Below are 10,827 nucleotides of genomic sequence, written 5' to 3'. Positions count from 1 at the left end.
TCAAGATTTGGACCTGAATCCATCAACAACACTACTGAATACCCATACACATTGATTTTCAGCTAAAAAAAAGTGTTTTAGAGGACTAGTTACTCTTTGAAACCCCTCAAAAACAACAACAACAACAAATTCATAAACAGGAGGGCACTCAGTACAGCAGACACCTTTGTCACAGGAGTACCAGGAAGTGATGCCCCCTGTCTGTGCTAAGCCACGCGCCCTTTGGCATTGCTGTCATTACCATTCAGCCAATCAACTGGGAAGGTTGGTCACTGTGGCCTTGACCCATGACCAAGCTCCCAGCCAGGTTTTGCGCAAATTCCTCCATTATGTTTTGAGTTACCCTGATGATCACTACAGTAATTACATTCAATACCCAACAACCTGGCTTGTCAGGCATCCTTGCCCTTTCAGGATACAGTTCCTGTAAGCAGGTAGACATACTGTACCATCACACCACAGAATAATGACTTATCTAGGGGACATCAGGAAAGCATTGAGACCAAATTGGCTTGCACATGCATGCGCTTCCCTGGAAGTGGGGGGGTGAAAATAATGCAAGTGCTCTCCTGATTTAGAGCCCAGATTCCAACCAAGATGCCTCTGAGATGACCTTGTGATAGCCATTTCGACTAAATTGGGTTTTGTTTGTGTCTATTCTCACGGAAATGGCAGTCCTTTTATCCATTCATCACGACACAATGCGTCGGCATATTTCTAGTGCAGAATACATATGCATGTGGGCATTGGCACTGACCTCAATAAAACGCTACAAGAGTTAGTTTGATGGTCTCAGAAGCTTTCTGCTGGTAATTTCTGTCCCACTTGAATGTTCTACAGGTACAATAACTGAACCCAAAATAACATTTGCATGTCTTTCATTAAGAGAGGTGAATAGTGCTCGCAAGACTGTCCCAGTTCTGCCAAAGATTCCCCAAAGACTACACAAACAAGATAACAAGAGATATCACCGGGCACTTGGAATCCATTTGCCCTCGGTACTTTTATGACAGAGAGCCATGCAGACAAATTTACTATATTAGACAAGTGACACTATATATAGCACAGACTGCATTTGGTGGCACCTAGAAGGTGTATGTATCAAATGCTCTTCTTGAGGCAATATGAAATTTATCATCCCATTTTTCCGCCAAAATTGAGTAAACAAAGTCAAAACAAAGTGAGAGTTTTCCTGATTATTACTGAATGGACAATGTGATTACATTTACCCCATGAGGACGAAATGGGAGGTAATTATTTTACCTGTGTAATAACACAATACTCATCTTTCTGAGCAGAATAACACACACATAAAAAAGAGGATTTTATTTCACCGTCCCAGCATGAGGCCCAGCATCTAGGAACAGATTTTGAGATTTGAGGCTGGCTATTTTAAGAGTAATTTTTTTTTCCCCCAGGGTATGTGATTGGCAGTTGTAGTAGGTGTTTTTGGACCCAGCATATTAGTAATAGCACCCCACCCCCCACCCCCCTCAAAATGCAAGTACATTGATCTTACATTATTATATCTAATGTTTATTTCTATATAGTTAAATTATTGTTGAGAGGAGTATATTATTGGATGGAAGAATGGAAGATAACTAGATGTTTGTCACTCGCATGATAAGCTCAGTCACAATATCTTGCCAGCAGTAACATGACAGCATTGATTCAAACACGATAACTCTATCCTCACTTTAACCTTTCTTAACCTACTTTAGGCCTATAAACATGATCTGATGGAAGGACACAGCTGTAACCACTGATTTCAGCTCACATATAGGCTACCATCTCACTCACTCCATTTCTCCTGTGTAGTGTATTGTCTCATCACAGATTTACTACTTCCACCATGTTAAATAATCCAGCAAAAACAGCAGCACCACAACCAGGGACCTAGTGACTGGGCCATTTACAGTGAATACTCAAGTACTCTAATACGTCTCCTCTAATGGCCTCTGGTGGCCTGCTTCAGAACAGCTCAATACCCCTCCCATCTCCATGCTCAGCAACCCAACTTCTCACTAAAATTATAAATAATCATTTTTCTACTTACTGTCTCAACAGTTAATCTCACTTCTTGAAACTGATTTAAAAAAAAAAATAAATAAATAAATAAATAATAATAATAATAATAATAATAATAATAATAATAATTGTGCAGTTAAGACAATGTCACAGGCTTGTTTAAAGTTGTCTTGCTTAGTGATTGACAGTTCGCCTTGCTCCACCATGGCTCCACCCCTTGCCTCATTCTGTCTGCTCTGGCTTCAGAAACTGACAACATGGTGGCGACTGTAAACACAATCTCCGGGCTTCAAAGCAACCAGTCTGAAAACAGTGGGTGATTTACAGTGTGTGACAGGAACCCAGCAACTGTGTGTGTGTAGGCTGGAGCAAACATTCCTCCTGTCAGTCTAACGTCATGAATCAATGTTCCAGTGCATATCTGCAAATAAACATGATTGGTTACACTGTCACAACTGATATTGTACAGCTATAGCTTGCATTCTTTCTGATACAGCTTAGAAATAATGAGTATTAAAAAAAATAATAATAAGTGGGCGTACCTTTTTGCTAAATGTCTTAATGGGGAAAAGTGAAGGAGAATATGTCTATACAGTCCATTCAGTGCGCGAATACACTCTCATCTTCACTCAGTGTCATTGCTTTGTGGGAAACTGGAATCACATTAAAGCCTTTTTGGGACTTTTTTGGGCTACCGTGGGGTTTAATGCATCAAATTTTTCTTATTCATGCAGCATGGTGTGACACATTGACTCAGCAGCACTGAATGTGTGAACTGTCTACACTCTTCCACAACTAGATGCTGCATTCCCAAAGTTAATTATGAATCTGACATGTGCCATCAATTCGGCAGATGTCTGTCCCCATCCCTTAGTCTTACGTTCCCAAAAAGCACATTTTTCATTCCTCAGACTTGCTAGTTGGAGTGTTACACTGAAATCAGTGCTGAAAATCATATTATATGTAACAGCTGTTGTCTGTGTGTGGCAGAAATCTGTCAGTTGTAGTTCAGCCGTAAATCTTGTTAAGATAGCTACCCTGGCCAAGTGTTGTGTTCTGTGAGACACAAAATATATGTCAACATACCCCCAGACAGGAGAAAGCACATAAACACAGGCTCAGAGGCATCCAAACCTGAATTTAACACAGGAGCATAACCTGCCATATAATTTTCTATCCATCATGCATCAGAATCAATTTACTCGCCATCTGCAAAAAATGTATCGTGTGTGTGGCATTGAACGCAGATGCATCAAGTTACATACTCTGAACATACTTTGTAAGAGTATTGAAATACATACTGACACATAGTACTGACCCAAGGTAAACATGCAGTAGGAATACTAAATTCAGATTAGGTTCAACTAAGACTGACTGTTACAACCCTAAAGATGGGAAATGTCTAGGGATATAAGGGAAGCAAAAAAGATGGTTGTACAGGCATGTACAGCCATTTATTTGTAGTGAGTCAGGGTAAATAAAAAGCACAAAAATGAAATACAGGGCAGTGGATACACAACACAGTGCAAAATACATACACAACACTAGCCTGCTCTCAAAGAAATACTAATCTACCTGATCCATTCAGCTGTTCCTGAAAACAGCTGAAGGTGTAAACAAAAAGAGCCTACCTAGGCTACACTAAACTTACCTGCATAAAACAAATTTACATTTAGGCCACCACTCAAAACCCAAACACAGCAAGACAAATAAAGGGTTAGTGGCTAGTAAAACAAATTACACTGTTCGAAAACTAACAAAACAACGGCATCCACTTAAGTGTCCACTGACAAACAATCCCTCAACAAAAAGAGTAAACCTAAGTTTACAGTCTCTCTTAGTTAACAAGCCGTTAACAGCAAACAAACCACGTGTAAATTACACAATGAACCAAAGCATGAGAGCAAATACCAAATACTGAGGAGAACTGCTCAGGTTAAATCACAGCTGCGCCCGGTGGCTGTCACAGCTTTTATGAGCCGGGAAGGGATGATTCGTCCGACGTGGATTGGACCAGCGACAGCTGGAAGGCGGAGCAACCAGCAGGTGGAGAGCGCAGGTAACAGCACCTGAGGGCGTGGACTCGAGGAGGGAATCCCGGGGAGGGCTGTGATGTCATATCATTCATAAAATACCACTAATACAAAGAAAACTCACCACCATGAACAGAAACTAACAAGACAAATGGGAGAAATGTGCAATAAACAAATTAATTATGTAAAACAAATGATGAATAAGGAGGGAGCCGTAACACTGACACACTGCAGGAGGACACACACACAATAAATAAATAAATAAATAAATAAATACAATAAAAAATAAAACAAACAAACAAAAAAACTTTGACAGAGGTAGAAGTACAAAAATAGAAAATTATTTATATCACCATGCTCAAATGAAAATTGCAAAGTGAGATTAAAATGACAAACGTTTCAATCATACAGTCATCATCAATATCCAAGGAGCATATAGGAAACTGGCAGATCCAAATGAGTAATTTAAAGGGGCGTGTCTGGGGTGTGTCTAGTGAGTTACCATGCTAATAACTATGAATAAGTGCTCACTGTAATCAGTGGTTTCACTCCAGAGCTGTGTAATTATTTGGCCCCTCAGATTTCAGCATTTTACTGAACAAAATTAGGTTGCTCTGCACAACAGGAGGTAGGTCCTATTGCAATTCTTTCTCCCTTTTCTGCTTTTTTTTCTCGCACTGCTTTGCCAATCCATCCACTGCACTGTTTTAGTTCTGTCAGTCAGTTACACATGGAAGCAGCAGGAGAGTATTTAATTTGATCCAAGCCCTGTCATTTCTGCTCACTTGATAATGTAACATTTTACAGCGTAGGGGTGGACACGCTCCTGATGGGAACAAGACCTCTAATCTCCACATGTTTCTGCAAATAGCTTTGCACATACGATAGACAGGAAGACAGAGAGACTCCAAATTACATTCCACTCTCTGTGAACATTTTATTTCACAGTTTAACATTTCACAAATATAGAAAAGGGCTTTTTTAGAATTTTATCTCAATGCCCAAGGATTGGCTGTATGTCTCAGATGGAATAGAAATGCAGCTCTCGCTATGTGCATTCGCAATAGTAGCATATGCAGCAGGAAAAAAAAATGTGTTGCTTTCATATAAGATCACCGAGAGTTTGTGTGTTATCCAGAAGGTTGTTGTCATTTTTTGTTGTTACATAAGAGTAAACAGTGGATAACAGTGCAATTCACTGGGGCTGAAAGAAGGAACACCTTAAAGGTAAAATAGGCAGTTTTTCACACTGGCATTCCCAGATGACAGTGAGAAGTAAATTCTGAAGACCTAAAAACCCAGAAATTGTGTCACTGATACCAGTTTACTCAAACCTCACTTTCCTCTTCTCAGTGAGGTGGAGAGGAGCCTCAGCCATTGTTGGTGAGTGGAGCTCTCTCTGGATGGAGTGCCTGATCTCTGCTGCTGAAACGCTAGTTTTGTATTTTGCTCATTTCAATGCAAAAGTGTTCATACCCGACAGCAAAGATCTGATTTGTGCAAATAGGGCAAACATAAATCGGTTATTTGGGCTGCTAAGTCTGCTATATTTGCTATAATTTATATTAGGGAACACATCTTAACCATTAATCAGTCACTTAACATGCATTTTAGTTGAATATTGGTTCATTACAAACAATTTATTGCAACCTTATTCTTCACTATTGTATTCTACATGTAGAGCCCATTTAATGCGGGTATTCCCTCACCAGCCTCCTAATTAGAGTTTTACAGTCAGTTAGGTTGTTGCTGTACATGAAATGCCATGCTTCGCTCATTATGGGGTTTGTAAGGTGTTTGTTACTTATTTTCCCTCAATTAAGATTTCTGAATAACATTAATTTATATGAATCAGAACACTAGCATTAGTATTAGTAAAGCCATAGCTGCTTTAAATGTTGTCCAAAACCTTTTTTTTTCCTACTAATACAAATTTGGTGCCATCTTCACTAAATTTGGCTCGTAACATAGAACATATATAATAACTACATAAAAAAAAAAAAAAAAAAACAAGGAAACTACGCTTTCAGTCTTGTGGACAAGGAATATAGGAACTTTAAAAATATATATGTGGAGTATGAACCTTTAAAGGTGAAATGCAATTCACTTTTCATGTAATTCCCAGTTCACTCAGTTAGAGCTACATGGCTGGATGACCGCCAGCATGGTGGCTCGCTGGTTCATGCTGTCCTCGCACAGCAAGGTCTAGGGTTTAAACTCAGCCCTGGCTCTGTGTTTCTTCTGTTTTCTGTTTTCTTGTGGGATTCTTCTCACAGTGCTCTCACATGCAGCTCAGCTGAATTCACTGCTCTGTGTTGCCCAAAGGTGTGAGTGTGTTTGTCTGTGTGTTTGCCCTGTGTTCGACTAAGTGACCTGTGGATGGATAGGTGTTTTGTATGTAGGATAATGCTTACTATATGTCCCTTGCAGTATTTTGTATCACATTATGTGTAAGATGGGAATATTGTAGCAGTAATGGGAGAAAAATAAAACTGAGGAAAAACGGATGTGGGACACATTTGTCAGGCAATGATAGCTAAAACTTCTGATTAACAGAATATATAGAAACTGGTTTTGTGACTGCCAGTCCGCTGCACTACTGTAACCAACTATTCCAATAAAAAACAACAGTTCTTGTAATTCAAGTTCAAACTTCTAGAGCCATCAAACAATTTGGGCAATTTGTGGACAGACAAATGTGTTGTTTGTGAGGCAGTATGTTTTCAGAGATTGTTTCCTTTTGGAAACTTACATTTCTCCCCCAATAAAACACTTTCACAAAGCCAAGCGAACACTTCATGTTTACTGTGATTGATTATTTAGCTTGAACTGTTTCCAAGTCTGCGGAAGTTGTTTTTTCAGCCTGCGCAGTCATTAATAGAAGCACATGGCTTCTTCAGAAGGTAAGAAAATTAATGAAGCTGCAGCTCTCCAACCAGGAAGGGAACTTAACACCTGCCAGAAGCCAAATGGTTGATTGACTGTAGCTGGCACCAGTTTGTTTTCAACACTTGACATAATCTCTTACACATGAAATAGAATTAAATGAGGAAACATAACACAAACCATATTTAACCTTGGTCTTTTAGAGTCACTTGATCATCTGGAGCCCCTGAGCTTCAGCCCAATAAAACCTGTGTATTGCCAGCGCCCTGACAATTAGTCAGGACTTGCTAAATTTGGTAGTATTTGAAGGTGCACTGCCTAAAAATGGTGAGGGTCAATATAATATAAATGAGGACATTTAGACTCATCTGACAAAAAATAAATAAATAAAATAAAAATAAAAATAAAAATAAACAAAAAAGAAATAAAAGAAAAATCATTTGATGGCTGAGTCTACACGGTTCTCTTACTCGCCAATAAATTAGAAGTGCCTTTAATGTAAATTTTACTTGGCAGCTTACATGTTCTACCTAACACTTTTTTTTCTGTTGTGCAGGGTCTAGTGAATGCAATCAGAAAACCAGCCCACAAGCCCACAAAAATGCTGAATTTCTCTCTAACTTTTGATCTAATAACACTAACGATTTTGAGTGTAATAGATTTTGATGAATATTACAATGTTAAACAATTCAGCCGATGATTTCATTAGCTTAAGTAAGGGAGTAAGGGAGCCTAGATCAGCTATACTAATTCCAATGGAATCCATTAATCAAACAAATACAATTATTTTTGTTTGCATAATCCATTTATGAGTGTAGTCCTAGACAATAAATGTATGTGGAAATGCCTTATTGTGTATGGGGTGACATTCTCCTCCCTATATTGATTTAATGCAGGTGAAATACCACACAGGGGGCATTATTTCAAGGAAGAAAGAAGCCTGCTCAAACAAGCTTAGCCACTAAGCAGCTTAGACCCCCAGAAAGCGGCCACTCCTTCAGAATGAAGCATCCTGTATCTTACTGATCATGCTTTAATGGATAGGACAATCAGACTAAACAGATTGTTTTCTAATCAGCTTTTAATTGCCGTGCAACTTCATTCACCTGAGTTACGAGGCAATTATCTCCCCCCTACACTGGCACTTTGATAATTGAATCATTACTGGACAGTGCAGCATCCACCGTTGCATGTTTGTCCTTCGACTCACGTTTTGATCCCCTGCCACAACTGAGAGAACTCAGCCGAGGGACGGAGAAACTAGGTATGGCAGGCTCAAGGTAAATCAATGAAAGCAGCACACTGTGGCAGAACCTAGCTGGTTCAGAGCCAAGCTTGATGTTGTACAAATCCAAGCAAGGCAAAGCTAAAAGATTTTTTTTACCAAGAAGTTATATATAACTGAGAAAGACAACTACAAATGGCCATGGATGAAGTGTAAGGTAAACCTACTCCAAATCTCTTAATCTGTTTTATTTATGGAATTGTTGGTAAGTTGGTAAGATGTATACTGCATGGTAAGTTATAAAGGTAGGGTCTTTTCATTGCACAAAAGACTGATGTAACCACCAAAGTGCACTTGTATGTTTTTGACAATGTTTTTAAGGGAGGATGAACTTCTCAAGAATGCAAGAACAGAGAACAGTTTGAGATGAAAAAAAAAATATGACTGTGATTTGGCAGAACAAAGTAGCTGTGAACTGAGGCTTACTAATGCGGTGTTATTATTTTGCCATCATTTTTGCAAGGATACTTCAATATTACATTTATCAAGTTTTAGCCCACAGCCAGCGACTAAAATAAGATGACATTATCAACTTAAAATGCCAAATGACGTCAATTCCATTAGCTATTTCTTTTGTCTCTTTGATTGTGACAGAGCAACAGATGTTAAATTTTGCAAATGGGAAGCTGTAATGCTCCCTGAACTGACATGGGTTGCATGTTTGACATTGTACTTGTGAAGAGAAAGCTCTTTATGACAGATTATAGCAGTGTTATGAATCTTGTGGTTTCCCATTTTTTGTCATCAGCCGAGTCACAATCCAGTCTCTTTGATTGGCATTTGTCTGTCCTTTATTTGTGATCCTTTGTTTAGAAATCATACTTCATCATGCATTTGTTCTTGGCCAAATTAGCATCTGATGCATCTTCAGTTGTTATATAATCTGCACGTTCTTTATTCATCCTCTGTCTTTGAACTCTTTCTTTATTATTATATCAAATGTGGAATGGAGAACAGTAGAGATGTGGAAAGGTCAGTTTGTTTGTTTCTATCAAGACGAGGGAACCTGAGGGACTTTTGCTACAAGGCTGCCAATCACTGACTTGGCTGTGTAATGATGCTGCATTTCACTATGGTCAGAAGTGGGAGGTTGGAAGTCAGAAAGGCAAAGGCTTCATTACCAGCATGGTTTGTGACTCTCTAAAACCATGTAAAATTATCTACTTTTTCCAAGGCTTTCTTTAAAAGTTATTTTATTATTTATTCATCAAGTAAAGTTTGTAGATTGAAGCTGTTTTGTTGGTTCTCAGCTTCCACATGATGCAGTTTGCACATCATGCTGGCGATTGGCAGCCGTGTCAAAAGCCTTTCTGAAATAGCAAGTCTTTGTAGATGCATTGGCACTTGACAGCGGCTATATCAACAGTGGAAACCATTCAGTAACAAAAGAACAGCAAAACCGCATGCAGCAGACAAAGCCTGTTCAAAATCACAAGTGAATATTGGCTTTTTTAAAATAATTTCAGATTCCTTGCATTTGTTATCTCCCTCTTCGACACCTGTTGCTGTCTTGGATTCAAGTTACCTTTGCCTCAGGCTAGATGGTGTTTGAAAAAAGACAGCTCATCAAGATGAGTGGCAGGCTTTGGGGTAGCAACTTGACTAACTAGGGGGGTGGAGGGCAGGACGAACAATATACTTAGTGTCTCAAAATAAAAAGTTTCATATTGCAGCTTTAAAGAAATTATCAAATCAAAGAGTTTGGGAGGTGGACAAATTACCCAGAAAAATGAAGACACTGGTATTTTCTTTTCAAATTATAGCAGTGGCTTACAAAGGTAACGAGTGGAGTAAAAGAAAACAAGGCAGGCATATTAATTCACAGATATCTTTTTATTTGTCAAACTGAAAGAGCTTTTGTTTGAAGCAACATCTTTTTTTTTTTGACTGTACACAGTAATAGTTTCTGACTCTCCTCTTAAGACTTGAACTTAACCAGCATATAATTGGTACATTTTCTAGATAGTGCTTGACACTCAGACTGAGGAGATAAGAAATAATGTGTGAACAGTTGACACATAAATACAAATACAGGATGAGTTTTACTTTGTTCTCTCCTCTTCACCCATAAGATGAAGTTTTACAATGCACAAGACAATCGATGGTGAGTACAAAGTAAAGGCTATTAGATTTGTTAGACATGTAGGAACATAATGTGCCTGTGGACATCTTTGTTACACTGTATTGTTCACACTCCATACTTCATGCAGACTTCTTCAATGGTCTGTAGCAATCTTGCTCTGTGAAACGTATTCACAGGCAGCCAACTACAAAAATCAATCATAGCAGATGTTGGGCGAGAAATATAGATATTTGGCAACAAAACAAAAACTCCAGAGACAAAATAGAAATTATGTTTAGCCAATACAAAGAAGTGATTTTCAACAATGCATACACTGTGTCTATATACGCATGGAATGATAGACACTAATTTACACCAATAACAATTTTCACATACTGGTAATCCACAGTAGGTTCTTTCAATGAAACTTGTATTAGTGAGTACAAACTGGGTTCGTCAACATAACGCATAAGTGACCAGCTCCAAGATATCCCTTTTAATATGAGACTCACAAGGGCTGTCTCTATGGGAAT

The sequence above is a fragment of the Myripristis murdjan genome, chromosome 9, assembly GCF_902150065.1.
Source record: "Myripristis murdjan chromosome 9, fMyrMur1.1, whole genome shotgun sequence".
NCBI lineage: Eukaryota > Metazoa > Chordata > Actinopteri > Holocentriformes > Holocentridae > Myripristis > Myripristis murdjan.
The sequence above is the reverse complement of the archived record's forward strand: the minus strand, read 5'-3'. Positions refer to the sequence as shown.